Source organism: Pieris brassicae, chromosome 1, assembly GCF_905147105.1.
Source record: "Pieris brassicae chromosome 1, ilPieBrab1.1, whole genome shotgun sequence".
NCBI classification, from domain to species: domain Eukaryota; kingdom Metazoa; phylum Arthropoda; class Insecta; order Lepidoptera; family Pieridae; genus Pieris; species Pieris brassicae.
In genome coordinates, this window is record NC_059665.1 from 12,156,915 (window position 1) to 12,183,612 (window position 26,698).

Consider the following 26,698-nt stretch of genomic DNA (forward strand, 5'->3'; position numbering starts at 1 on the left):
AATAAATTCTGAAGAATGTTTAAAATGCAATTGTTCAATTGAACTACTAAGCAGTGAAAAAGTATTTAATTATAATCTATAACAGTCGTTCGATATTAATCTGAATAATGAGGTATTTCGAGAACGGACACGCTTATTAATAGAATTTGACAAACGATCCTATTGTAATGTCTTTCACAACATTGAAAAATGCGTCCAATTTTGTAACGCACTTCAAGAGCTACAGCTATAAATATAAGTGAGACCACAGCGAACATTCAAGGACATAAAAATAACCAGAAAACATATGGGATACAAAAAGAAATGCGACGACGGCGACCAGCTTACCGAGAGCCGTGTCAGGAAGGACGTTCTTTATTTCAATTTAGGGATCGAGAAAACGAGATGGGTCATCTTCGACCGGTCGACATAACCAGTTGAGAGAACTCGCATGTTCCTTTAATGAGTCCTTTGGCGTAAGGGTCAATATACAATGGTGGTACAGTCACCCCGAGGAAAGGTCTCGTGGTCAGTGACCATGTCTCAGAATAGCGCATACCTACCTGCGCGGGCACAGCCTGCCTTTGACGCTATACATCATTGCACTTAGGTTTTACTTGGTTTTGTTGTGTCAAAACAAAGTTACACTTCATGTGATTTAATTTAAGAGAAGAGGAGTCTAGATTCAATTGCATTTATATTCTGTTTTTAAAACACGTGATGAGGTTGTAACATATTTACTGAATGTTGTGAGGTAATATTATAATACTATGCGTAAGTTAACAAAGAGTTTATCGTTCTGTTTTATAAATTGTGCGTAAAAGCCCTTGAAACACAACAAGTATGTCACATATTAATTAATTACAGTTTATCTACGTTATTGCAAAAATCTTCCGCATACAAACTCCGCACATGGGAATGCTGCCAGCGAGCATCTCTTCTAATATTAAAATGAAAACACAAAGAAAATCGTGAACAGAAACATCAGCTAAGGCATTGTCCCCGCATAGATATGAAGGTAAGTATTACGTTCTTGTGTTAGGGCTGTCAATCAAATTTTTCTAGTTATATTTAACATATCAAACTTATACATTAGCAGAATCTCATCATAAACAAGCTTAAGATCGCCATAAACTTATCCGAGATCGGAAGTTAGCCTTTTAAGTTAAGAACGAAGAATATGTAAAATCTTTATGCTTTAGTTGGAAACTTTGAAAGAGTTATAGTTTTATACTTGATTAAGATGTTGAAAACAAAAGTCGATATTTCCGTTTCCATCAGGCACCGCTGCATGAGCTTCAGCTTTTTTACATGTGAATATTCCTAGAACACACATTTTACAGTCAACGGGAACTCCCGACACTTCTGCGTTATTGATAACCTTCTATATGGTGAGCCGGTTCAAAATAGCCGTACCATGTACTTGTAAATAGAAGCACGATCCCTCTGACATAGAGGATTTATGACCAAATGAAATTAACCTTAAGATGTCGCTACAAGATTTATGTTGAGGAAATAGGGTGTTTTTGAACGTTTAATTTGGTCCCGTGGCGTTGAAACTAAATCAAAGTATCTGTGAAACCGAAACGCGAATTCGATTTAGGCTGTTAATTATTTATTTATGATTTGATATGATGATGATTAATCAGTCCTTGTTGGTCTATATAAAAAATGTTAATATGGGCAACTTTAACCACATTATTATAAAACTATTATTGAACGAAAATGCTGAAGTTTTATAAAGAGATACTATAGAAGTTATTGTTTTCGTTCGTTAAATTTTAATATTATACGAAAAATAAACTCGGCGTGGTTTTAGTAAGTGAATATCGAAGCCAATTACGCTTATCGCTAGGTAAAATGCGATTTGTTTATTTTCAGTGTATTGTAGGAAGGCTTTGAGGCGGAAACGCATTGAGCCAATAATAATTCGCTTCCGATCGGCTAGCTCCTGGATAATAAATCTCAATAAGCACTGAATTTTAATAGAGTTTAATATTAACTGCCGAGGTTAACTCCCGCAATACTCCTAACTCTTTATGTTCGGTTTTAATATAGATTTTTATCAACTATTTATTAAATTGTAACTAACACACAAAATAGAATAATTTAACAGCGGACCTGAGTCATTAAACAATCAAACTATGTAAATACATATACCCCAAATTCGACATTTGCATGCGCATGGCACGAAGCGGATATTCTCTTAGTGTTTCCACGAATTGTTGCGGTTTCTGACGCCCTTGTATTGTTCGGTAACCTAAGACTTTTCGTTAAAGGTTATTCGATTTTCTTTGGAGGTTCCTTTCCTAAACCGTTAGTTCGGATACAATAATCTCGAAAGTGTTGATTTTCAGGGCGAAGGCCGAGCGGTCAGAGTAGGTACGGGGCAAAGCTTGCATCGTTTAATTCTAGTGGGTTAGTTCAACCCCACCCATCCTAGTCACGTCACGCTGTGCGACTAGAATTTCATTACGTTCTTCCTTTGTGATATAAAACAAATCTTGTTTTATAAGTATCCCTCTGGTTTAGAGCCAGTCCCGAATGGGGCCGCCCGTTCCCCGCATCGTTTTTTATACGAATCAACATCGCTGCCAGCTCGTATTCCGATAGTCACGCTAAAACGCCATTTATCATGACCTGTTTAGAGGCGAAAATTGAATAAATAGGTCCCAAAAAATTTCGCGGTCAATATAGCCCTTAGCAGTCACGTAATACGGGTTATTTGACATAATTCAAGTCCATTGTATACTTGAATAGCCTCTGATTTTGGGTTAGATGGCGGGCGGCGCGACGCATTTTTTAAATATTTTTGAACCTGACAGAGGTACAAAACGGTGGTTATTAATCAAAATACGCACTGAAATATACCCCTTTGTTTACGCTGTATTGTTTCAAAATAGCTACATCATTGAGAGGGTTTATAAAGTTAAAAGAATATTTTAAAAGTTTATGATGAGTTTCGAGTTTGTTCTCAGTTAAGTAGATTATAACTTTTTATAGGCATCTTTATCTTAGATCGTACGACTTTTTAAGTCTATACATAATGTAGATGCCTCGCATTTCATACCTACAATTTTATAAACGTAAATAAATATGTTTTGCATTGTTGCATGTATTTCGATGTATAAATAATATTTTTAATTTTGTATATATAAACAGATCCTTTATGTTAATAATAAATGCATGAAAATGTATAAGAATCTTTGTGACAGCAAAGCAAAGCGGTAGAAAAAAGCCAGTAAAATATTCTACATTCCACTTAATATATATGTCATCAGCATAATATATGATATTGAAATCGGAGTAACTTGACACACTATGAGCTTCCATAGAACTTTGCAACGTGAGAATATTCGTACATAAAGAAATACTATACGTTTATTTCAATATGAATATATCTAAACAATTCACATAATTTCCTGGATATGGTTATATAGTTGCCAGTCTGTCTTCCAGAAACTTTTGTTAGTATTGAGTGAATTAAAATAATATTTTATACGTTTAAGTGAAGTAAGATTAGAGAGAGATGTATATGGAATAAATATGATACGGGACGGATTCAGCGTCGAGGCTTAGCGCGGTATGGTTCCTGGATTGGCAGTTCATAAAAATCCAGCAATCCAATTAAAGTCGCGTTCGCAATGTCCATTAGAATAGTGATAATTACAGTACGTAATATAACACGGAAGTAAGAGAGCACCTTGATACGCGGACACATGACTCATGACATTATATTTGTAATATTGCAAACATGCTTTAAGGTCATGCTTTGTTCCAGGAATTAAAACAGTATGAGAAATGGAGTTAACCTCTATAAAACTATATACATATGCTTAGGTATATTGTACCTTAGGCAATGGTACGAAATTTTGCAAGAGTCGCCTACCTTTGCGGTAATACACACAAGGAAATTTTCATAAAATCGACGCATTAATTCAGCATCATTTGATTAATATACAACGAGATATTTTTAAGATGCTTTCAGCCCCAATTCTTATAACCCATTTATAAATAAATCGAACTTGCTATTCACTGAAATTATGTTTTAGCACATGACAAACGCGGCGTTACCTGAAACAAAAAACAATTTATGAACTTTTATCATGATTTTAGAAATGCTATTAGAATTATATTAGAAGTATCTAAATAATTTAATGTCCGATGAAATACAGTCAACGGCATAATTATCCTTTGGTAAACTTTTTTAACTTTAACCGTTCATAGCAATTAGAAAAAAAAGTATATTTAGTATGATAAATGTAACAAATATATTATATATATGTACTTAATTAATTTGTTAATTATACAACAACTGACCCATATATTCATTAGGAAATGGAAAATTACATAGTACAATTAGCATTCCTTATCATTAGATAAACCGGTAGTTAATTTAAATCACGAAACCGAAAGGACAGCTCCCACCCAATTGGCGATAACAATAAATCTCCAATTAAACTTTAAACGACAGTTAATTCATTGTAAGGTTACGTCTTGTCGAGTCATAGGTTGAGTTTACCGTTATTAAGTTAATTATTTAAGAAATCGAATGTTACGAATTACGGTGTAAATAATACGAAAGAATAAAATCACAACCACAACCTTGCATTCCTTTATTAAATTTTAAACCTACTTTATTTTAGTTGGCCTATGTAGTGCTGCTTATTGTAAATACACATAGATATACTCTATGCTATTGGTAAGTTAGGATAGTATCTACTATTTAAATAATATAAAATAATATTCTCATGAGCACGAAACAAAACATTCTTACAACGCAAACAAACTACCAACAGAAAATCCTCTAAAGCACATCCGAAGTAACCCGTCGTTATGTAAACGTGACCGTGGAGCATGTAACTAGCGTCCTAAACACACATCCTTTAGTTAAACTCCGGTTAAACTGCGGTTAATCTCGCGGTGACACTTTTCAAACGACCACCTATGTACAAGTGATAATGTAATCTCAAACAGGTTGAATGTAAAATCATCGGTACCTTGTGAACCAATATAAACTGTTACTAATTCCTAAAGGGTCCATATACAATGACTACTTGAATATGACCATAGCTCAAGTAGGTACAATGTGTTTGGCGATGATCAAAAACCTGCTCGAAAGCAAAATGTGTCTTGCCAGTACTACCATAATCCCTTATTTACGTTGGAATGAACACTAACAATTAGGTCAAGTGTCGTATTGCTTCCTCACAATCCAACAGATGGCAACAGCACGAAGTAGTAGTAGTACGGCTTAACACTAAGCTTGTATGATGTACCAAGGTATTGCAGGATGTGAAATGTGAAAAATCTATCATCAATTTTCAAATACAGAAAATTATTTTTGTATAACAAAATGTATGAAAATAAGATCAGTCGCAACAATAACTTACATATTATTACAATAACTTATATATATATATATATGTTTGTTTACCATGTTCCGCACTTAAAGAAATTGAAATTGTAAGGCAGAACTCAAAGCCTAAAGCTTTATGTTGCCGCTATCCACGATATATTTTTCTTTGTATATCTAGAACGATAAGTCACATAAATTAGAAGCAACAAAAGCATTATCCCCAACAGATGGTACTAACACTCCTAATCCGTATTGACATTCGGGTTAAGGCAACGGCACACAGGAACCTCATAAAATCTAGATCTAATAAATATTAACTTAATAGTACACACATATATATATATATATATATATATATATATGTATATAATCTCGACATTTTTCTGTAACCTATAAACCTAACCTAACAACCTCCACAAAATACGCGCAAGTCTGACAGACATCGGTTTAGGTCGTAAATGCAGTTAAAAATAAACGACAGTTAGGTTCTGAGTGTTAGTAAAACCAGCATTTAAGTCGTCATTTTAATTATTGTGAAAGCGAACTTCTTTATTTTGAAATAATAATTGTGTAAATATGTACCTTTAACGCAATTTATTCACGTATTATATTGTATGTAATTTCCAAATTGTATAAAATGTTCTTATGCAAAAAATATAATATGTCGATATCATGTTACTGACACACTTTTACATTATATTGCATTAAAGATTCACGTGCCGGATTTACGTTCAAAATATAAGAGGACATCAGGAGAAAACAAAAAATCAATATTGTAAATCAATGTAAGCTTTTCTGAAATATAACGTTACGGAAAATTGTGTGTTACTCCCTAAATACACAACAACAGGCAAGCTTAGCGAGTAGGCACAAAGCCGCGGATTATTTCGGCCATTTTTACCCGAATTTATTGAGATTTATTGCCACTTCTTTCGTTCATAGGCATTCTTAGGCAAATTAGGTGTTTTCTCTGTAATAGGGATATGTTTTGTGAAAAGTGCTGACGTCAACGGGAAAGTAGAATATAAATCTGCATTTGTTTCAACTGTACAATCGAACCCAACATGTCCGAGCAATACGCTTGAATTTGAGCCACTTAACAAATTAATTTGAATGATTCCGTTAAAATAAAAATAACATTATCTATTCTGTCAATTAAAAAAACCATTATTAGCACTATATTTTCCTTCCCCGTACATTTCACCATTAAATTACAATTATATTCCACTTCCTTTTCCGCATCAGTCATGTACAGGAATGAATTATTATTTACGAAATGATTAATTGGGAATCCCGGATGGATTATTTTGCATATACATATAAAGCTTTACTGGAATAGCATATAAAATAAGATTTTGTTCCGTTTAATATAATGTAATAAAAAAAAATTATATTTATTTATTTACACTACAAAATAAAAATTAACATAATTAAATCAAAAGGAGGGCAACTGGCGGACATTACAGTAAACTTAATACGTTTAAGAAAGGAAGGTCCACAATTTTATTTTGGTCACTTGTTATGACATATACGTAGTTTTGTTTAACATTTTATATATCAGGGATCTGAACAAGAGACCTCATGACTGTAGGAAACTACTGGACCAATATGGCAGTAGCACCAAATAACCATTTAACGTACATATACGTATATTAAAATATCGAGGACGACCTAAATATAATAAGTACACGAACCCACAGCAAACCTTTAATTCTATTATAATATTAGGGATGTACAGTCGTGACATATCGATAATTAATTAATGTCCCATCGATGCTAACTGTCAATCCGAAAGCCCAATGACGAGACTTGCTACTTTGTTAATACCAAGCGACCTCCACATTTAGTATATAGGGAATTTATTCGACAACTAAGCTTCTATTTTGGATTGCATTAAATCATTTATAGCTCGAATAATTAGCATATATTCTACCTTAACCATGACCAGGTGATGATCTTTCGATAGGATTATAGAAGTCCACTGTTTGAGGTACATTTTAACTTTTAATTAGGGTATTATTGTGCAACTATAACATTTGTTGTGTTATGGAAAGCACAATTTGGTGAAGCCAGAATTTCTAGAGCCCAGAAATGAAAGATGATAAATATTATAGCAAGTATCGAAAGTGACAACGTTTATGAATGGCATCGCATCTTCCGACAATATTTAATTTTAAAACAATTAGCTTTCAGCCCAAACATGACCCACACGGTCCATATGCTATAACAATAATAGGGATGTACAAACAATGGCCCTACTTATCGATACAGGTTTTGACGAATCGAGCCTTAATTTTAGCATAACAAAAGCAGAGGGTCGGAAGCCATTGTTTAAGCCAGACGTTATTTAAATATTCCGACGGGCCTGACGGCAGACTGGCTCGTGATTTTTTCTCTTTTGTACGAAATCTGACGCTCGCAGTCCTTGACGTATTGAAACTCTAATAGACCGTTTTAAACTAGAGCTTGAATTTTCGAAGCTAATATTTAGTGTAAGCGATAGCGTGAATCAAGAGACACTTGATAGTAATCGTTGCTTGTTAACAGATTTCAAAGCGCTTCAACTTCTCTCGCGAAGAATATTAGTTTCACTTTGTTTTATCAAGTCGGCGAACAAGGTAATAACGATAATAGCCATTATCAAAACAAGATTTCTCAGTATTACTAAAGGGCAATCAAACGTGTACGAAATGAATTCAGTATCTAACGTATTGTGTAAGCCATTTTGAAATGTACGTAGTGCAAAAATCACTATCGCACGTATCAATTTTTGCTTTCATATTTCATCGATTATCAAGCATTACAACACTATCGGACAAAGGTCGGCTATTGTTCCGGTTGTGTTCATGTTATATTTTGACGGAGATTACACTCGTCACGTGTGCTCACGTGTTAAGATTTCCTCGAATGCCTTTGTTTTAAAATTGCATTGATCGTTATAATAATAATCCGTTACCTGACGACACTGCTGATATGGATTATGTAATACTGTAACCATTATTCTTGCATAATAGTAACGATCTATAAAGTTAACTTAACGAGTAGTGCAGACGTCTTGATATTTGCTAATGCCAATTACTGTAATAAGTATGAAAGGTTAAGGAAAGGAAAGGAAAAGTTTTAATTTCGCGATTAAACGTGATTTTGAGGGTTATTGGTTGATGGTGCCAAGAATACCTGATGTTATCGAAGCAGCTGTATGGGAGAGTTTGGGTAGCATTATACGGTGTGTAGGTACGTCAGTTTAAGTAAAACAGCATACGTCATACGTTCATTGTACTTAAAACTAAATAAAGATGGAGCTGCTCATGAACCGTCGTGAATCAGCAATCATCGCTTCATCCGCTCCATAACTCAAACTAATTCCAATAAAAATGACATCAGACACTTGGAAACACTACCTCATGGGCAATTATTTGCCGCGCAGTATTTTCTAAACATTTATTATATCATTAAAGTAAACAAGGGTTAGACGGTACAGACTTGTTATTAGCAAGTAAATTACAAGAGCAAAATAAAACATTTTATTGATATGGAAAATCAGTGTTCGAAAGGTGAACGCCCCCGTTGACAAGATATTGAAACATTTAAAATTGAAATTTATGTTTTGAAGAAGGCTCCTTACATCTCATAACGCGATGAAAACATTTAAGCAATATAAAGAAACACATTGCAACATGAAAGGAATGTATTCACGTAAACATCGTGGTATTTCGATCTCAGAAACTTATTACAAGTTAGTCTCGACTAAACGGAAACCGTAATAAAATATGTGGGCTTGTAAACTTCGGAGGACTCGTTCAATTTGTTTTAACAACGAAAATAGCCGGAGCCCGGTCTTTCCGTCCCGTAGTTCATTTGTGGGGTTAAGGGCGAACCAGAACGAGTGTATTTATCATAATTTCTTTACGCGGAGCGAGCTCTGAATACGCTCTTATATATAAATAATATACATAATTTAAAAAGGTAATATTTCGACTTACAAATAAGCTTGATCTAAGACGTTTCTTTCCTCCTTGTTCTTCATGATAAGCCAAACATTTGTCCTACGTGATCTCCAGTTATAGGTCGTTGAAAATGGTTTCGAAAATAAACAAATTGAACCTCGCGTAAAACAAAATATCGTATACTAACGTGCACCTGTGCTACCAAGATTTCTGAGAATATATCAGATGCATTTTCAAACATATGCTTCCCTGAATGCATCTTCTACACGTGTTGAAGCCATTTTGGTGTACACAACATTTTTGTCGTACAAACGCAAGTTGGATTCAAGTCATACATGACTTTACTCAGAAAAATATTAATATTGAATTCTAGAAGTAAATTACTCAAATTAAAATCATTTTATTCTGAACTGTCTTAATTTCACTTAAATTCCCGATCGCGAAGAATAGTTCAAAAACCTCTCGGCTCACATAATCGATTCTGAACACAATGGAAATTTAGAATTTTCGCTAAATCGTCCCTCGAGTCGAGTGTTCTAAGATTTGTTTTATTTTTCTCATTGGGAAGATAAAGTCTTTTCCTTTGTTTGTATTGGTCGAGTGTTTTTTTATTATTTTTTACGTCTGCTAAGCTATACATTAAACAGGGACGCCAATAATACATTCTAGTAACCTTAGATTAACGTTAGTAAAGGTGAGATATTTATTAATTTCATAGTTAATTAAATGAGATTTTGGATTATGTATTTCCTATCTGATAATAAACATTAATTGAATGCTGATTAATCTCAATCGTTAATTCAACCGCATGTGAGTGACACCGGCAGGTGTAGCCTAGACTTTCAGAAATCTTACAAGTTCATAAAAAGACTAATATCCGGCCGACAGCTGTCGTTCGTCCTTACGTGTTAATTGAATCGTTTCGAAAGTTCGTAACCGACATGGAAGGTCACTCCACAATATTTTAATATCTTTAATCAGGTCACCTTAAAATGTTTGAACTAAAATTCAGTTATTGCTATACGTGCAATAGATTTGTTCCCACGATAAAGATATATAAATGTAGAAGGCACAAAAACTAACGAATACGTTACTGATACTTTGGTATAGCTTATTTCAAGAATGGCTGATTTTCTATCTTGAGACAAATAATTGTAGTTCTTGAAATAATACACAAATAAAAGTTGACATTCACGCAAATCACATTTACCTACGCTTCCATTTCGATTATGAACACAAATAAATCACAGTAAATAACTTATGTTTATTCAAAATATTGCGCATACAATTAGCACCATATTGAAGAAACGTATGACAAACTCGACAAACATCACCCAATTCAAAGACAATTATGTTTTCCGGGTCAATGACCGAGCTCGGCATCGCGAAACGATCTTAAAGTCACTGAGACCACTTTACTCTACCCATAGACAACATTGTTTTAGCCTTGATTTATCAGACCGCGCGTTTCATCCTTTATCAGTACGAAACTATCACATAATTTACCTAACACGTCACAGAACAAACTGTAGTACTACATCGACAAACATAAGAAATAAAGCTTTCTGTGCGGTACAAGAAGGTATAGAACTCAAAGATTACAAGAGAACTTAAATGTGATAATTAATCATCCATCGTGTGGCAACCGTAAGGTCACTTTAACACTAACCTAGAACAAGAGAAGGTCAAGTTCTGAGAAACATCAACTTAGATCCCAGCCCAGTAGTATTAAAGATATTCCATTAAATTTGTTATTACACGTTTTATGTATTGATTGTAAATAACAGTATAGGCCTGGAAATAATTTAATCTCAATTTTAATTATATGACATGATGAACATATCGATAAGACGGCGGCTCATTTATTATATATTAATAAATAAAATAAATATTTTTTACGACGTATGTATAATCGAACCATTCTATAAACGAATTCTTAAGCCAAGAAGATTACTAGCAATTAGAGCAAGACTAGGGTTTTCACTCCATTGAATATTATAGTCTTTTAGATATATAAGCTTACTACATATATTATTTATAAATCAAAATATATCTTTTAGATACTTATATTTTACAAAAATTAAGCTGTGGATACGTTTTCTTATCGTGAATGTTTTGTCTAATGAAACTCCTGTTTTGCAACACGGTTAACCCACGTAGGCGTTATTTGCATATAATGAAAGTTTAAAAATAAATCTTCAGAGTCGACTCGTTATTTTAAATATTAATGAAGAGTACTATAACTCGAGACGGAACGTATTAAATTTTACTTCATGTAAATTGTAATTTTAACATTAATTACTATATTGGGGGCAGTTAATTTATCTGACAGATGTTAAATTTGTGCTTTACGAACACGTTGAAGTCGCCATCTTTTAACGTTAGCACATCTGCGATTTTAATAACGGTCAAGTATATTATGTAATCGACGTGTGCATGAATATTAAATTATAAGGACTCAACGGTCATAGATTGGGCGCTGCAACTCATTTACGAGGCGTGGCCCTGTGGCCAAAACTGTGTATCTGCGTTTATTTGCTCAGCCTTTTGTGCGTGGAAAGCTTCGAATACTGGTACTTCTCTTTTTTTACAGTACGAACAATGTTGAGGGCATACATAGTTGAAGATGCTAACTAACAGTGCTTATATAGGTATTATACTTTTCTTGTATTACATAAGGACCCTTGTATATACATATAGTTACATTTATAATAACTAAAACTAGTGAATAATTACACAGGAGATTATTCAAGATTACAGCTACTTAATGGCTTATCTTGAAACATAGTAATTAAACACAGATATTTGTGTATTAATTTTAAGTGATTTCACACGTCCTTAGGTTTGAAACACACTCATTATATTAGAGTACCTTGAGATTATTCGATACTGAATACGCCTCGTCCTCATAATTATACGTAAAATGTATCAACTACGACTATATATAAAATATTACGAATACAAGTAGTTCCTACGCGCATATCTGTGTAGGAAAGCCTAAAAGCTTTCCAAGACATCAGTCGAATTGCTTGGCTACAGCCTATCGAGGTAAGACAACTTTTGGCATATACCAAACGTGTAATGGCAACAAATCAGGTTGTGCCCGGTGTACCACAGCACAATTCCCTTACCGCAGAGCTGAAATGTGGTATCGGGGAATTGATTTATTTAACATATCTACGAAGTATTTGCATTCTAATCGAAATTCCCATTTAATATTAGCTATGTTTATCATTCATACATTCATATTAACATTGATACGAAGATTATTCGTACACAATAATTAACTAAATGACAAGTCAATACCTATTCATTATACGTAAATTAAGTTATAATTATTATTTTTATATACTATATAGAGTATAGCGTAAGGTTTTATTGTAAGATTAATTGATAACACCTACGTACAGTTTATTTATAAATTCACATTTATTAATCTTCGTAGTATCTATAAATAAAGAGCTCTAATGTATATATTTTTATCAAAACATCTAATACTGCATTGGTTAATTGAGGAAAATTTAGATCAAAATAGGTAAGCATAAAGAAGCAATTTTCAAATAAAAAAATGTCGTTAAAAGTAGAAAAAACGAGAAAAGATATTTTTATCTGGTATCCGAAGCTCGGACCACCTAACCAGTAAGTGAATCTGCTCTCTCATCCTCCCCATAAAACCTGATCCACCCAGCCACAATGACTCACCCTTTTCGGATGTTTTATGTTGCCCCAGGTATCGAGGAATTTAAATAAAAAATAAGCAGGTATAAGACAACCCGAAGTCGCGCCTCTGAGGGACGATTCAACAAACCTTCCTGTATATCGGAATAAATTGACAGTTCCTTCAAAGAAACAAAATGTATTTTAGCTTATCTATCTACATTTGTTGTTTATTGTACAAGTTGAATTTGAGATAACCAAGTATTTCAATACTTTATTAGGTAAATTAAATTTCCTAGAACAGATATAAACAGGGATTTATCACATTACAAATAAACTTGAATATTCTAGAACTTTATAGCAATAGTGGTCAGCAAGAAACTGAAAGCAAAAATATTTTTCTTTCTGTTTTTCTTTAACAATTACGAAATAGTATTTAACATTTATCCTACTCTTCATATATTCATATGTTATCCCCTTAAAATAATTCCCTCGAAAGGATAATAATAATATCGCATATGACTTGATTGACGCAGTTAGGTACCTAGTCTTTTGTTTACTGAAATAAATATACAAATGGCTTGCTAATGACAGCACATTGTAATTTCAAGCATGGCCGACTTATCACGGTTTCCGAGGGTCAACGGCTTACCCGACTGCGTAAAATGTTTAAGAGTATTGACCTGTTGAGGAATACCTGAAATGGATTTCACAAGTTTAATTAAGACTGGTTATGTAGCAGGGGTCAATAATACGGATCTCATGATATGAGACTGCGTTCCGAATCCAGATAATCTTGTTCTGCCAAATTTGTGTGAGAGTAACCAAATATAGGTCTAGGCCGGGACAGAATCTGTCAATCCCATTAGGAAGCATTGCAAACCTGTTTTGATATCCTAACAATTGGTCAAATCTTAATCATGAAGCGCAAATTCCATCTATATCTCATTCCATATGGTTTGTTTATGTGCGAAAGGAATTAGTATGTTAAAGATGATAGAAGCTCAAACAACCATAATAAACAAAACACTGCCACAAATATTATATACACTATTCTGTGTACAGTGGAAATACACAAAGATCGATGGACAAAGAGAATGAGTGCGTATAGAGTCGACGCATCGACGTGGACGTGACGCCTCCCGTATTGGCCTTACCGTGCCTTAGATAGCGAGATAGTCTTATGAATTAATGTTACTCACTCACGCTTCTACGAAGATGTGTAATCGTTTAGATCAAGACCACCTAATTAATGCCCGGCGCAATCGGAGCCCTTCGCCCACAATACACGAAAGTGACATAAAAATATTTAATAACGCCTCTTTACACCCGTGATAAAACATTGGCATCCTAAATTGAGACATTTTATTATTATAAAATACGATTTTGACAGTCGTAAACGAGCGCCGATCCAGTTATTATATCGAGTTTACGAGTAGAAATACGCGGCACAGAAAATAAAGAGGAAAATATATTTCTGTATTATGACTGGAATAAAGATTGTAAAATTGTTCGCATTACAAGACCGCAATGAACAATGAACCAGTGCGCAGTCTTCCGCTTTCCGTGTTGAAATAAAGCCAATGTCATTGCCGCTCTCGTAGCGAAGTTGTCGCATGTACACACATCAGAGTCCGAAGCTAAGACTTGGTATTTTTAAAATGTCTTAGAGCAGGTGGGCGCGTCGGGTGACTCCAGCGTCGTCGTAGAAGGCTCAGCTTATACTGGCCAGCATGTCGCGTCTGAGTCACGTTTTTTCATCTGTGACGCAGTTTTTCCTGTCGCCCGCTGCGTATGACCGTGACATTTGGTGTCTGACCGATTGTACGGCCTTCGCCGGCGGTCATCAACTCCGCGCGTGAGTCGGTACATTACTTATGCCGAGTTTTCTCTGGCCGCACTAGATCTCGCGTCTCGCTCGCTCTTGTGCAAACGAGCGAGGAGATAAAGAACGCTCGTTACTATTACAAGTTTTTCGTGCTCAGCTAGACAGGTAAATACATTGTACCCACCTATTGTGATGTTAATATTTGAACAGAGTCGGTTCTGCGATTTAAATAACGAACGACGCGAGTTCAAGTGAGTACAAAATATAGTCGCGGAAAAATCTCGACAATCGGCAGAAAAACTTCTGCCGAATAAGCAGCGCGTTAACCCACGAGGAAATCACGTAATCTCAACTTTATATTCACCAATTTACTTTATTGCTCAACACTGACATCCTGTTTTTAATAGTTACGAGTTTGGATCCAACAAAATACAGTGGTTTCCGTTCCGACATAAATCACCGAAGCTTTCTCGTTTCGTATCAATCAAATACTTACATTTCGAGGTTTCTTAATGGCTTGTCTAAACACGACCACACATCCCGGGCGAAGCCATTAGAAGTGTGAACTTCTGATGTAAAGTTTGAAGTTAGAACATTATGGCTGCTGCAAGTGCATCGGATATTACTTATGTAATAAAGGGTTAAGTTATCCGGGCAACGGCAGCTTTTACACCGTTTCTGCCGCTTTGAGCTGGTCTGAGACAGCGATAAATTTCGAACGCCTAGTTTGGGCGTCGCTGTTTCATTCCCTTGGATAATTTAATAAGCCGCGACCTTTAGATTTAAAATCAAGCAAAAGTGGCAATAAGTCCGTGGCAGGAGACATTTCACAAGTGTCGCGAGCTAGCAGAACTGTCAACGAGGAAGTAGGTCTGTATCACCAAGGTTAGTAGTGAAGGTAGTTCGCATAGTTAAGAAATACCTCTCATTGCTATGCGCCGTTTGATCGAGCACACTAGCATTGTTACGTCGTTATCGCTATGTTGTAATTTAACATACTTTTAGCCGATTACGCTATAGCTTATAAAGGGTAATTTTCACAGAAAATTCGAATTTTCGCATTAACCTGGAGGATTAAACTACTTTTAATTGATATATTTTACAAAATAATGAAGCGAATTCTAACACTTTGTGTCCGAACTTAGTCTTTCCATAGTTAATATTCCATAGGTAAAACACTGTAAGCGAAACTTTTACTCATAAGTAGTTGTAACATATTTTTACTAATGGTATTGAGGTCGCCAATGCTGAGGTCGACCTTGCGTGTTCACAATAGATATTATTTTTATTTAATTACTTCGCATATCGTATATTTCAAACATGCCCTGAAATAATTGATATAAAACATTAAATTAAGGTCAAATAAAGAAACGCTGTACGATTTCTCATATAAGACGGCTTTAAACAGTAAATCTATATTTATGCCACCTCCCGCGTAATAATGTTTATACGAGCAATGTTTTCTGATTATTCCGAATCTTGCCAAGCAAAAAAAATATTCTTGGCAACATTCACATACACGCGCTCGTGGAAAAATAAAAACAGACGCCCATCTAAGTACTATATGAATTTTAAATAGAAACATGTTAATGGCGGATTATATTGTAAACATCGCATTGTATTTGTTCAACGGCATGAATATTTTGAGCAACTAAATACTACATTCGTGGGTTTAACATCAAAGGAAACAGTAATACACATAATACACATTACAAATCCTAGAATTTTTGTCAATCACAAAGAAAATTTTCAGTCAAAACGTCGGTTATAGTTGTATAAATAGCTACACGAATGGTTCATAACGTTGGAATAATAAGAAATAATAATAAAGGAGACAAAGCATCGAAATAGTATAACCCACGTCCAAGCTACACTGGCCCAGTGTTTCTCAAGTCATCAGCCGTATCTTTGTTCGAAGGTAGATTCAGGCGTTACTGATTTAGTGTTTGAGTCATTGAACGAAGTTAGTCACAGAATGCTTTGTTTTGTCGCTTTCGACCGTAGTTGATTCATTATTGCGAGTCACAAACTTGTTAACTATGGTTTTGGTCCACTACGACAAACTACATATTTCTTGCGTACCAACAACACACTGATTGCATTTAAAAAAGATATAGACCAAACAGGAAAATTATTATTTTGCAGTTTGAATTGTAACATTTTTGTTTTATTCCAAATGCAGCAGAATCTTGGATTTTTAATGACCGTTTTCGTAAAATAAAGACAGACGAGCGGGTCACCCCAACGCACCATAATTGAATGATTGCCAGTAATTACCCCAGACCCTTCGCTGAATGTCTGAGGATGTGGTTTAGGCGGCCGCAACCCATGGGAAATGGTTATAGGAACTCCGCATGATGGCTAATTACTATGGCTTACGTAATGTCATACTTTACGCCATTATGTGTGTAGCATTACAGGTGTTCAATGTCACATAATGCAATATGCTTTTAAATTTAAGGTAAAGATTTAATAAAATATAAAACAACATGATTATAAAATATATTACCAAAACTAATTTAGAATATAGTACTTACATATTGCATATGCCATATAGGTATAATTGTCATATTAAATATGCCATAAACAGAATCTCATACGTTTTTAGTAAAATCTTAGATCAGCAGTAATTAAAAACAGCGAAAGCAAATCCATTAGCGTGAACATTCTCGACAGCTAAAAAGATAAAATATGAAAATAAACGCATTAAAATCTCGTACCGAAAATGTCACAATGAATCATTGTGGAAGGTCAGTAACACCGATCTGGCAACCGGCCGAGAGCGATCCGGAGTCGAACTCCCGTCCTCTGCCACGGTCAATCAAAATGCCACTTAACCTTTTAACCTTAAGAGTCCAATTTACAATGGTATTAGTAGCTACGCATCATTTGATAAGTAATAGAGCGTTATTACAAAAATGCGTAGCTTGGCAACCTATTTAAAGGAATTTCTAAAAGAAAAAACATTGTACAAGATGCAATAAACAATTAATAATTTTATTGTAACTGGCTTTGAGCCGACCGGGTTTTATTGCATTTTCAAGATGCCGACTTGACAACGAAAGGTCAGCTTACTAAACAGTATTTTTAGCTAATAAAATATAGAAAAGGAGTTACTAGTTGTGAATCGTATTCCATTAAAAATACTTGATAGGTTTGGAAAACCGCGAGCTGAGCTTTTTGTTTGTGGAGTTTCTTTTGATCGGGAATTCTATGGCAGTGAGTGTATCGGATATTTTCAACAGACCAGCTTTTTGTAAAATTCAACGCAATCGTATTTCGATGTACCTTTTGAATGGTTAAAAACAGTTACCTAAAAAGAAAATTGTGGAGCACTTCCATTCGGCGAGGTCCGTAGGCTCGAAATTCTAATTCTTAACAATTTATGGATATTTCCTTTCTAAAACTCTCGCGTAATTTTATTCATATCCCTATATATCTTACTGAAATTGAAAGATAATACAATCATAATCTTTAATTGATTTCAATTTATTTATGCGTTAGAAGGCGAGAATGAAGGACAAGGGAGTGGTTTTTGTGACAACCATTGACGATGTATAAATGAAGTACATACTTTTGTCAAGATATCATGGTGCTCATTCAATTTTTATATAAGTAGACACGAGAGAAATATATATATACATATGTATTACATTAACCCGTTTTTCCACTTCCCATTTCTAAAGTTTTTAAGTCAGCCTACTAAACAATTTTATGTACCCGCAGGAGGGGGGGGGGGAGAATGTATGAAAACAAAGTCTATTAATAAAAGAGTAGTTTCAAATACGTTGTAGATACTCAATTAATCTTTGACTTTGCTTTATTTATGACACTAACTGCATCGGTATATTTTTTACAAGCGTTACTACTTTAAAGCAAACAAAACCTAAAAATAACGATTCCATGAATACATCAATTCCATACAAGTGCAAGCGGGACGGAAATAAACATCGTGATCTTCCAAAAATATTTCTCGTCCCTTTCCCTCTCAACAGGAGAAAGTGAAACAAGAATAGATTTCCGTGAATAGTTTTGTGTTGAATACCAAAGTACCTGGCGTAAAATTGAAGTAACTACTCGCTAACCAACAATTATTTATTGATATCCGGTTGGTTGAACCGTCTTTTAGCTAAACAACTGTCCAACGCCAAATTAATTTTCAAATTTAACATTGTTATAAGTAACAAATTCCATATTATAGCGGAAGACGTTTATGAGTACGAATTTGGATGATATTTTACAATAACTTAATATTATTTTAAAGTAAGATCGAGTTTGATACGGTTGTAGGATGCGTATGAAACAAAAACTCTTTTCATCAAGTGCTATTATAGCGTAACGCGTGGGAAACATAAAAATTACATATTCCGATTTCCTTTTGTGTTAAAAGGAGTGGCCGTTTATTATAAATTGTTGAACCAAGACGGTTTCCTTTATAGATTAGGATGAGTTAATTATTAACATTAGAACTTAAAAACTGTGCCCTTCAATTGTAAACATAAAAATTCATCTGGTTGTTTTGTTCAATTTCTAAACATGATGAAAAAATAAAAGTTTTGTATATAAAATATGCACACAATTAAACTACTGTTTTTAGATTAGAGTAGAGAGATAGAAAGTATTAAAAATCTCTCGACTATATGCTAAAAATATGTAAGGAAATCAACTTATAATTATTAACTGTAGGATTGAGTAATTATTGCATTGAAATAGATTAATACCATTGTTATCACTTAAGTAACTTTAACAAGATGTAATATTTAAGCCAAATTATACATAAGTTATGTGTTTTTATTAGAATACATAAAGAGGATTCCGAGATAAAAAATAATTTATTTATTAAGAAAAGTAAACAAATAGTAACAGACTTTAAGAATACATTTCTGCATCTGAATACAATTTTGAATATGTATTGCTTTTGTTTTATATGTTTCATTATTAATTTAATAATCCAATCACTAAATCTAAATATAACTTTATAAGTGATTGTCGACTTTGAACTTTTCAAGATGTACTTAGGTTTTTAATTTTCTCAATGCACAAGATCAGGTAATGTTTTGCTTTTGGTTTGTAACAAATTATTTTCTTTGTTGAACACTAAATGGCCAAACCATTTGATTCCAAATGGAAGACAATGTGTAAGTTTAAGTAAGTATAAATGTTTATAAAAATCAAACTTTACTTTTAAAGCTTGTTACATATAAATTATAGTATATTAGATACTATAGTGGACAAAATATTAAAACCCTTTGTTATGTAAAACTTCTGGTTTAAACTAAAGTCAAACAGCCTAGATTGCAATGACAATAACAAATAGAAAATAATTAATGCATCACGTCAATTTGTAGTTAAACAACTCTGCAATTTGTGATTATCTTGCACAATGCAATTCGATTTGTTAATTTTCGTCTGTCAAAGCAAAATTATTCATGTCATTGTCTGTAGGTATAGAAATTGCAAGCGTGGCTACGCTTACGTGAGCGGCCGCAGGCTGTTTCATAATAATTCGTAACATATAAGACCTACTTTTGAGCCCGAGATTAGAATGACAAGCGCAACAGGTAATCTTTTTTCTTTAAATCCAAGCAGAATATGAACAAAGACTCTCAATGTCATAAGTCAACGTGTTAACAGGAAACTTAAATATTTTTTTGAAGAAATATGTAAATTTTCGCATAGTTTCTAATCTGAATTCTATTAGCATTTATGCAATACTTAAACTTGACATTTATAGACAATCCAAAGAGAATCCAATCAATCTTAGTTGCACGCTTCTAAATTTATAATCGCCATCCATAAACCGGCTTACGTAAGTCTACAAGTAATAATACGGCAAGTTTTGCGAAAAACATTACCTACAATAAATCTAAATGGAGGTCACTGACCTAAAATGGAAAAATACGCACATTTATTCACATCGTTATAACATATAAATATGACAAAATCTCGACAGAAAAATTAAATATCAAATATTAGTCATCTGTTTAAATGCGGCGACCGTTAAGAGATTTGAAAAAAATACATACCTGTTTCTCGATTGTTACAAGTTCACCTTTTCATAAACTATGCCTTTGTTTCACTAACGGCTCCCGAAACCGTTCAGTTTATCTGGAAATAGAAACGTATTTTATTAATGCGGCGTCTTGAACACAAACTACGTTTTTGGACCTACGCAACGAATCCAATGGTTGTAATGTAAATTGTACCGCCTTGTGCACAAAAGAGATACGCACCAATATAAAATACACCTTTACAGCAGTTTTTGTTCACAATGCACTGTAGAATAGCCGGTCGTTCCGGAGTAACTAGTTTATCACTCCGATTGTATCGCACTAAACAAATACGAGACGGCCAGCAACAGCGACGTTCGGCACGAGACTGAGCGACACTAGCGCCCCTTGGGCCTCAGCCGTGAGCCGCCCCACATTTGTTAGTGTGCGCGGCTTGTACATGTGAGGGTGCGCCCTGCGCCCCGATAACCGTTTATTTATTTTCGTATACAGAATGAATACTCTAGAGAGTGCATTCGTCGGGTCGAATTAAAAACTTGAAAGAGGTTTAGGTAGGGAAATATTCAGCGGACGTGTATCACAAGGATGCGAGCCGAGCGCCTCTTTATAAACGGCCGTGAACTGGCAGCGTCAACCGCGGTCATTGCCACGGGCACTGGTATAAAAATACGTCACAGAATCTTACGTTCCATCATTTTAAAGTTACACCTAGTTTAAGCTATGATAACATCACAATGTCTGTTTTTTTAATCACGTCTTAGAAAAAAAGTTATTCCGAATTCAGTGTAAGCTGCCTGGCCTGCTACTGCGGAGATTATTGAGTGATGCAAATACTGTTCAAACATACTAAAAACAAATGTATTTTTATATTTTAATCTGTCAGATAACAAATTCGTTAGAGGACGTGACACTTATTGTACGTGACGTTCGCCGTAACTATTATTTTTCAAAATATTTCAAATGCAACTAAAATGTTTTATTTATTGCCAATATATCAAGGACGGCACGTTTTTAATGATTTTATGTCAAAGTGGATAATTTATTTTAAGGAATCGCACATAATTTTCACATCTTATAACAAAATAGACGATACGGTTTCCATCCGTGACAGTTTTTATAGCTCGACGTGGTGTAAATAATAATATCTTGTAATTAATTTTCCATTTTATAAATGCACAACATTGGCCAAGCAAACTTGGTGTTTAGTCGATCAATTTAATCCAGCATTAATTTTGTTAAATCGAACACCAGACAGCGTTGTAAAGTAAATAATAATTTGAAATATTGTTTTTGTATGTCCATCAGCGCTGCTAATTAGGAGTCGAGAACGAAAATTACTTTAAATAAACGACCTATACTTCATACTTAATATATTTCACCGCGTCGTTTCAAGCCGATGATTTAAGAGCAAGTTTATCAACAAGTATTTTCCCAATTTAAAATATATATTGATTTTTAGAGGCAAAACATATGGTAATTAATTTTGTACGAAGAGTAAAATTTACATACCAACACTAATTTCGTTTGAAAATCAAACTTGATTTCCATTCATATTCAAATTACTATTTTGTTTTGTTATAAAAAAATATATGAAGGTATGTCTATAATTTATATTGTGTGTAAATAAAAAGGACCTAATGACTGGTTTCATGGTTCAACATTCGAAGTGGATGAATTCGGACTAAAATTGTCACCTCCAAAGCGGGATAAGCCAGCAATCAATATTTTGTTCTAACCGTCTTAAAAGAGGATTACACCGAATGCCTAAACCTTATCTCGCCGATAATAATAAGAGTTTTCTCAATCCTGGGGACTCAAGCGATATCTTTGACTTTTATATCTAAATTGTTGATTCTCGATTCTTGAAAGATTTTAGATTTTCAGTTCATATTAACAATATTCTTATTACTCCTAAAATTGAGCTTATAATCGCAGCAGACTCCAACGCGCACCACACGCTATGGGGATTACCCCATAGCGTATGGTGCGCGTTTTTTGCATTAGCAAATACCAACGCTCTAGGTGAGAATATGCTTAACTTCATTCTTAGCAATAATCTTATCTTAGCAAACAGCGGCTCTGAACCAACCTTTATCAACGCACGCTCGCAAACCATAATTGATCTAACAATGGTGACCTCTTGTCTGTCAGATCACATACAGGACTGGCATGTCTCCAGTGAGCTATCATGCTCAGATCACAGGTGGATCCGCTTTGCAATCAAAGGGGAGCTACCTAAACAACAACCACGACGCATACCTCGGAGAACTGATTCAGTAAAAATTTTCAGAGGTAAGCAAACTAACAATACCAACCACCATTGATGTACAAGACATAGACGAACATGTAAATAACCTAACGTCCCTACACCTGACCAGCTTTGAACGGTCGTGTCCCCTTACCATGCCTAGGTGGGGGAGTAGACATAACTGGTGGTGCCCCGAACTGGAGAGACACCGGAAGAAGGTCAGGAAGCTGTTCAATAGAGCAGGTAATACTCGTTTACCTGCCGACTGGGACAAGTACACAATCGCGAGAAGACGATTCAAAAAACTTTTACGTGCTAGGAAGCAAGAGTGCTGGAGACACTTCTGCACCAGCATTGAAACCAACAACCAGGCAACCAGAGTGAAATCATGCCTCTCTAGTGAGCCTTATCACTCGATCGGTTGTCTTAAAAAACCTCATAAATCATTTACAAAAACCGATGCAGAAACATGTGAACTACTGATGGAAACACACTTTCCAGGCTGCATAATTGCCAACGACCAGGCATGGCAACCCTATTCAGAAAGAGCTACCACCGACTCAGACTGGAATGTAGCTCACAAAATAATCACAAATGAAAAAGTAACATGGCCAATCAACTCCTTCCTACCATTCAAAGCGGCTGGCCTGGATGGCATCTTCCCAGGCCTACTAAGATGGAGTGGAAACCTTTTGGTGGACTATCTTGCCTCAATCTTCCGAGCATGTATAGCCCACCGCTACATACCTTTGAAATGGAGGGAAGTGAAAATAATATTCATCCCAAAACCAGGCAGAGAGGACTATACCCAGGCGAAATCCTTCAGACCCATAAGCCTCACATATTTCTTGTTAAAAACAATGGAAAGGCTTGGAGATCTGGAAATACGTAGCCAGGTATCGCTATCCAAATTCCTGCACCCAAATCAACATGCCTACAGCCCAGGCAAATCAACAGATTCATCATCCACAACGTTGTGTCTCGCATTGGCGACTCCCTGAAGTTAAAACAGTCAACCCTTGGTGCATTTATTGACATCGAAGGCGCTTTTGACAAAACAAACTCCACGAGCATAACCAGAGCACTCGTTACATGTGGAGTATCATCAACCCTGATAGGGTGGATAAACAACATGCTAAAACAACGAGCTATACAGTTCACTGTTAATTCCACAACACGGGGCATTGTCAGCAGAGGCTGTCCACAAGGTGGTGTCCTATCGCCGCTACTGTGGAACCTCGTAGTTAACGAGCTCATCACAGAACTCAACGCTGGCAACCTCGGCAACCTTGATATCGGGGAGCTTTGAAAGTACCCTATGCGATCTCATGGGAAGGGCTTTCAAAGTAATTGAGAGATGGTGCAACAAGCACGAGCTATCTGTCAACCCATCAAAAACAGAGTTAATACTCTTTACAAACCGGAGGGTTCTGGGACCACACAGGCTTCCAAAACTCTTCAACACACAACTCAAACTCAAAAATGAAATAAAGTACTTGGGTGTGATTCTGGACAGTAAACTGCTCTGGAACAAACACCTAGAACACAAACTGAGCAAATCAACGATCGCTTTCTATCAATGCAAAAAGATGCTAGGCGTGAAATGGGGCTTATCGCCTAAAATAACATTATGGCTATACACTGCCATAATCAGGCCAATGCTGACCTATGGAGCCCTGGTTTGGTGGCCAAGATCTGAACTTCAAACGGCGATCACGAAACTGGGACGCTTCCAAAGGCTTGCCTTGTCCGCTGCTAGCGGTTGTATGAGAACAACTCCGACCGCAGCAATAGAGATAGCCCTGCAAATCTTACCTCTGGACCTACACATACAGCAGGAGGCAGCACTAGCGGCCATCAGACTTATGGTATTGGACCTATGGGGAAAAAACCACTACAGTTCACACACAGTGATTGTCAACAGGGTAATAGAGTACCAACCTCTTATAGCTGCGCCATGTGACAGAATCACTAATCAATTAATATTCAACAAGAAATATCTTATACAACTGAGAGAAGAGGAGCAGGATCAGTCACCCCTGAATGAGCTACGTATATACACTGATGGTTCAAAAACAGGGTGTGGCTCAGGCGCTGGTATTTTCTCCTTTGATCTCAACATCAACATACACCTACCTCTGGGCACACAAAGCACAATCTTCCAATGTGAATGTGTCGCTCTAACCGAAGCAGCCAGAGCCGTACAGCGGATGGGAGTCAATGACTTTTACATTAAGCTCATATCGGACAGTGCATCCGTGCTGATGGCGCTCGGTAACGAAAACACAAACAGCAAATAAAAAACTGGAGGCAATAGCTCTAACAAATAGAGTTACCTTACAGTGGATTAAGGGACACAGTGGCTCTCTCGGCAACGATGCAGCCGACGAGCTTGCGAGAAGAGGCTCTGGTATGATGCCTGCTGGCCCGCATCCGCTCCTCCCCTTGCCGTTCTCGCTAGTTCGAACCTGGATTCGCCAGAGATCCACTGTACTCCAGAATCAACGATGGTCGCGAAATGTAGACTGCAAACAGTCCAAAATGGCTCTGCCGGCTGTGTACCCGCAACTTACTAAGCGACTTCTAAACCTGAACAGAACCAATCTCAAAACAATGATAGGGACAATCACGGGCCATTGTCTCCTTAACAAACATCTTTTCGTCCTAGGCGCAACAGACAGCCCCTCGTGTAGAGGCTGTTTCAGCGCAGAGGAATCAGTCACCCACGTAGTCCTGGAATGCGAGGCTGTGGCTAATCAACGTACAAAAATCCTCGGAACACTGAGGTCGCTCCGCGAAGCCTATGAAGTGCCCGGGAGACTTCTGTGCTTCTGGAAGGAGTTGGGCTGGCTAAATTAGCTAGGGCTTCTACGCACAACGGACCGACTACGCGTCTAAGTGCGGAAATTGAGTCCACCCTACCTTACCTTACCTTACCTACTCCTAAAATTACTGAAGCCAGTGATGACGTTGACGTCGACTTCCCTTTTTATACATTGATAATTATAATTATACATTGATATATTCAGAGGAACATTACAAAAAATAACATAATCTTCCAAATATTAAAAACTTCATTTACGGATAATAATTTGAATATGATACATTACTGTCATACTAAATAAAAATTCATCAGACTCATTACACTAGAATGTAAACCAAGGCACCATCAGCATCTCAATTGTCCAAAGCAGAATCATCCTAGGCATTAAAGTCCTAGGCATTTTGGATGCCTAGATATTTACCTAGAAAGTGTTGTCAAGTCGAGAATTGTGGCAGATTGATATGCATCTGTTTAGTTGATAATTATTTTTATAAGCAAGGCCCTTTGTGCCAAAATCATTGGATGAACCTGCTACCTAAGAGTTGAGAATTACCTTAAAGACTAGTCTTATACTGCTTAGTGGAAAAAGACGTGAAAAATCAATGTAAACACTCTCAGTTAGGTTAAACACAATAAGGTGTCTGCTCCGACACTGGAGTTGACAGGACTTCACTTCACAGAGTACATTTATCATAAACACACTCTTATTTAAAGCACTTACTTCCCGTTAAAGAAGCTTTTATGTTCCCGAACGTTAAAATCGAATTGCCTCCGCTACCCTTTTGTAGAATCCCGAATTTTCCTAACGCGTTGATGACTACCTCTACGAACGCCTAGCAACGAAC

The 26,698-nt window shown here is 35.7% G+C and overlaps 1 protein-coding gene across 4 annotated transcripts in view; it reads right to left on the minus strand.

Moving 5' to 3' along the window:
• LOC123715550 (brain tumor protein) overlaps positions 1-26,698 on the minus strand; it is a 222,658-nt gene that overhangs the window by 51,787 nt on the left and 144,173 nt on the right. For 3 of the 4 annotated variants that reach the window (XM_045670704.1, XM_045670669.1, XM_045670678.1), the window contains exons 1-2: positions 21,004-21,133; positions 20,797-20,878 (exon numbers count right to left, since the gene is read on the minus strand). The gene's annotated coding sequence lies outside the window, so the exon portion shown is untranslated. Of the gene's footprint in view, positions 1-20,796; positions 20,879-21,003; positions 21,134-26,698 lie in introns of those variants that run through there. The other variant, XM_045670686.1, reaches the window with a different exon arrangement.